Source organism: Budorcas taxicolor, chromosome 17, assembly GCF_023091745.1.
Source record: "Budorcas taxicolor isolate Tak-1 chromosome 17, Takin1.1, whole genome shotgun sequence".
In the NCBI taxonomy this organism is placed as follows: domain Eukaryota; kingdom Metazoa; phylum Chordata; class Mammalia; order Artiodactyla; family Bovidae; genus Budorcas; species Budorcas taxicolor.
Genome location: NC_068926.1, coordinates 44,587,822 through 44,592,601, shown reverse-complemented (window position 1 = coordinate 44,592,601; position 4,780 = coordinate 44,587,822). Strand labels below are relative to the sequence as shown.

At 48.5% G+C, this 4,780-nt stretch overlaps 1 long non-coding RNA gene across 1 annotated transcript; it reads left to right on the top strand.

Moving 5' to 3' along the window:
* Positions 1 to 347: 347 nt before the first annotated feature.
* On the top strand, positions 348 to 3,253 carry LOC128062525 (uncharacterized). The gene is made up of 3 exons (XR_008200817.1): positions 348 to 777; positions 2,514 to 2,640; positions 3,213 to 3,253. It is a non-coding gene; the product is annotated as an uncharacterized LOC128062525 (long non-coding RNA).
* The last annotated feature ends 1,527 nt before the right edge of the window (positions 3,254 to 4,780 follow it).

Sequence of the window (4,780 nt, the reverse complement as noted above, 5' to 3'; positions counted from 1 at the left end):
CTCGCCCGGTTGCCGCCGCCGCCGCTGCCGCCGAGGCCCGCTCGCTCGAGGACCCCGCGCGCCAGGCTGCCTGCACCACTGCCTGACGGCGCCGCGCCCGGGGGCAGCCGGGGTGGGGCCGGACCCGCAAGCGCGAGACAGGGCGCTTGATCCCGCGCCGGCGCCCGGCGGCTCGACAAGGGAGCGCGGCCGCTACCGCCGCGCCTTCAGACTCCGGGCGCGTGAGGGCGTGGTCGGGCAGTGGCCCGGGCAGCCGGCACGCGGGGTCCTCGGACAGGCAGACTGCCCCCAGGGGCGGGTCCGAAGACTGGTCCACAGATCCCTGAGGCCCGGGCCTGGAGCCTTGAAAGAGGTTGTCCAGGCGCTGGCAGGTTTCCGAGCGAGTCCCTGGGATCTGGGAGGAGGTTGTGCTGGGGGTTCAGGCCAGGCCGGGCTCTAGTCGCGGTGGAACCACAAATGAACCGCTCTGGTTTCTCTTTTGCGCTAGGTGGAAACACGGCTGCTTTGCGGCTCAAAGCGACCAAAATCCTACAAGCCAGCCTCTGGTATTTTACTTATGGACATGCTTTCAAACAAGGTTTCTGACATCTTGTGATTCTAGAAGACAAATTTCTCCGTGCACTTTCCAGCTGCATCAAGACTCTGCTACCGAGTTGAAGCTTGCTCGGCTCGTGCAAGGCAGGCCCGATGAGTCCAAGAGAGGAGGTGTAGCGGCAAGGAATAAGAATTTATTTGGAGAGCTGTCTGACTGAGAAGATGGCTGACTAAAGTCTCAAAGTAACCATCTTATCGGAGTCTGGATGGCATATTTTTTTCATATAGGCAGAGAGAGAGAATGAGGAACTAAAGTCAAAAAGCAGAATAGAGAGGGAAAAGTGACGAGGAAGTAAAAAGGGCCATCAGTCTTGCAAAACATCCCTGGAAAAGGCCAGTCTTTGGAAGGGATGTGTTAATCTCTTCTATCTTGCAGCCATGCACAGGTGGCCAGGGTCAGATTATCTATGAGCTGAACAAACCCACTTTAACAGGCAGAGGAGCAGGGTCCTTTGAGGTGTGCCATTTATGTATGATTATAATAACAGCAACGAAAAGTAAGTCAAAGAAACAGTCCCAGCATGAAGTCAGAATTGGTTCTTCTCTGCAACAACTCCTCTTAACTTGGCAGCAGACTCATGTCTGCATTTGGCTTGTCTGGCTTATCTGACTTCCGTAACTTTCTTAGCCAGTGTAGGTTACTTTCTCACCATCCTATCCCTGGAGAGACCCACGGCTTCCCAGACACAGATGAACAGCTGTACCTAAGTGACCAGGTGACCCCATTCACTGGACTTCCGCACAGATGGACAGGCAGGGGAGTGGTCGCTGCAAGCAGGGGAGGGGCTGACTATACAGTGGCTTAATCAATTTTAGCGACTGGTGGAAGCATGTCTTAATAGTGGTAGGGTCACACAACTACACTTGTCAAAACTCAGGCATGTACAATAAAATGGCAAATTTTACTGTAATTTATACATTTACTTTTTAAATAGAAAAAAACCTAAAGAAATAAAATTGACTTCCTTGGTTAAAAAAATCAATTGGACAGCACTAAGAGTCAATTGAGCACAACAACTGAAGAGTCAGTGAATCTGAGAATGGGTGAAGTCCAAATTAAACCCACAATGATACTGCTTTCCACCCACCAGGAATGGTTAAAATTAGAAGACTGACAGTATCAAATGTTGGTGAGGATGTGGGGCCGTTTTAGAATTCTCATACACTGCTGGTAGGAGTATAAAATGAATCAACCACTTTGAAAACCACGAAGCAGTTTCTAGTGAAGTTAAATGTACACTTCCTTGTGGTTCAGCATTGCGGCCCTGGGTGTGAAAAATGAAAGTTTTCAGAATGTTCACAGCAGCTTTATTCAGAATAGCCAAGCGAGAAACACCCAGCTGTTTGGGTAAACCCCAGAAGAATGGATAAACAAATTTAGAATCGTCATATGATAATCCTGCACAGAGGTTTATTATTAGCTACAAGGTGGCTGAATCAAAACCTTGCTAAGAATGCCACACAAAAACAATACTGCACAATTCCATTTATAAGAGGCTCAAGCTCAAGGGAAAGCTTCTGGTGATAGAAATCGGACCAAGGGTTTCCTCTGAGTGGGGTGGTGAGCTGTGACAACGTGAGGGACTTCCACTGTGTGAAGCGCTCTGCATCTTACTTGCGTTGATAGGAATACTGGTACACATTTGATTGACATTTGTCAAAACTTACCAAAATATACACCAAAATCTGTGCCTATTTTAGCGTATATTTTGTCTACATTTAAAGAGGAATAGGGATTTCCCTGGTGGTTCAGTAGTTAAGACTCTGTGCTTCTACTGCAGGGTGCTGGTTTGATCCCTGGTAAGGGAACTAGGATTCCACATGCCACAGGGTGCAGCCAATAAAATAACCATATTTGAAAAGGGATAAAGAGCACCGTGTTAGATGAGATCTTACTTTATATTCTCTTTAATTTCTAGGTACCTGAAGATGGATCTCTATCCCCAGCTTCTCCTCAGACCTGACGTTTCTGAGTCTGTGACTTTGTTCAGTGATGAGAGCTCCAAGCACTGGGTCAGACTGCCCCTGCCTGCCGGGTAACTTTAGGTGAATTCTTTCATTTCCCTGTGTTGTGTGTTTTTTTTTTTTCAGGGATAAAATAGAATGATAATTGCACTGTCTCAGAGATGAGGATTAATCTGTGCCAGGCTCTTGCTACAGTGCAAGACTTTGTAAACGTTAGCTGTTACTACCACTTCTATCATACTTTAAAAATTATTAAAGTTATATATATGGCTTTAAGGGAGGGCTTCCCCAGTGGTAAAGAATCTACCTGCAAGGCAGGAGACACAAGAGCAAGGGTTTGAACCCTGGGTAGGGATGATCCCCTGGAGAAGGAATTGGCAACCCACTCCAGTATTCTTGCCTGAAAAATCCCATGGACAGAAGAGCCAGTCCATGGGATCAAAAAGAGTTGGACATGACTGAGCAACTGAGCATGCACTCAAGCGGTAGCAGTATCAGCCTCCTTTGTGAGGGATTTTGTTATATTAATCATAAACCCCAGTGATTCAGAGCGGAGAGGACTGATTTGAGAGACTGTGTATAGTGATAAGAGGCTGTTGCCAGTATCATCCATTCTCTTTTTTTTTTTTTTTCATCCATTCTCTTAATGACAGAAGTCCCAGCTGGAGCTGGGCACACTGTTGTCCGGCTAAACACACATCCTGTGGCCCAGTGACTAAGTGGAGGCAACAGACAGTGTACACTGCTAGGGAGCGGTACTCTTGGATGAGGGTATGCAATATGCCTTCCTTTGGGGAAATGCAGACAGGAAGTGGGACCTGGAGCAGCTATCCTGGACCACAGGTGGGGCTGGAGGTTAGAAGGCACCAGAAGCTGCCTTTATCAGTTCTGTTTTACTGCTCGGGCTGTTTCATGAAAGAGAAACTTCTCTCATTGAAGCCACTAAATTTCAGGGTCTCATAGCAGCTTTACCAGCCTAACAAGTATCTTAATACCAGGATTTTTTGTGGAATCCAGCTAACAATAGGAATTCTATTATGGCTGGATCCTCCTAACTGCCATCTAATGCAGTCTACGGTCCATTAAATGAGACTGGGATGGTGTGGGGGGTGGTGGTGGTACACGATTCCACTGTTAAGCCAACACTGTAGTGGCCACTATTCACCTTTGAGGTAGAAATGAATTTGAGATGTAAATCCCTGTAGGTAGAAGTGGATTTCTACAAATGAAGAGAAAATTAAGTTTAAGAGACTTGATGGTCTTTTGGGAGAGGAGCTGGTTTAATCTAATTCATGATTGCAGTTTGTCTCCTACTCTGATCCCTACCTCTATTTTTCTTTTTTTAAAAAAGATTTACTTATTTTGTTTTTGGCTGTGCTGGGTGTTTGTTGCTACGTGGACTTTTCTCCAGTTGTGGTGAGCAGGGGCCACTCTGTAGTTGCGGTGCTCGGGCTTCTCTTTGCGGTGGCTTCTCTCGTGGGCACGGGCTCTAGGCACTTGGGCTTTAGGAGTTGCAGTGCATGGCCTCAGTGGTTGCAGTTCCTGGGCTCTAAGAGCACAGGCTCAAAAGTTGTGGTGCAAGGACTTAGTTGTTCCATAGCACGTAGGACCTGGACCAGAGATCAAACCTGTGCCTCCTGCATTGGCAAGTGGACTCTTTACCACTGACCCCCCAGGGAAGCCCTCAGGGAAGGTTTTACAAAAGTTGACGCAGGTCTATTTTCTGCTTACCTGTCCCATCAAGAGGGGATAGCCTGGTGTGCTAGTCTCCTACATGTGACTGCCCACAACCCTTCCCAGCTCCAGTGACGACCCAGTGGTCGTGTCCCATCTGCCCCAGTGGGGTGCTTACACCTCATCAGATGCTAGGCATCAGGCTTTTTCCTCCTGCAGAGCTGGTTTTGGATAGCTCTGGGAAGTGTGTGACTGCCCAGCCTGACATGTGGTTACTGATCAAAAGGCAAGGCGGCAGCAGTTCGCTACAAGGGGAATGGGCGAGTTGTCCAAGCAAGGCCCAGGGCACCCTGGCCTGTTGTGGGCACTCGGACTGGCCAGGACAGGCTGGGTCATGTTGCACTAACGGGTCACCCCCAGCCTCCAGGGGCTTGAGAGAACAGGTTCACTGTTGCTGCCACCTGCCACCCATTGTGGGTCAGCTGCTGGTACCATCACTCAGGTGTTCACGCTGACTGGGAGTACCACTCAAGGACGAGGCTGTGAC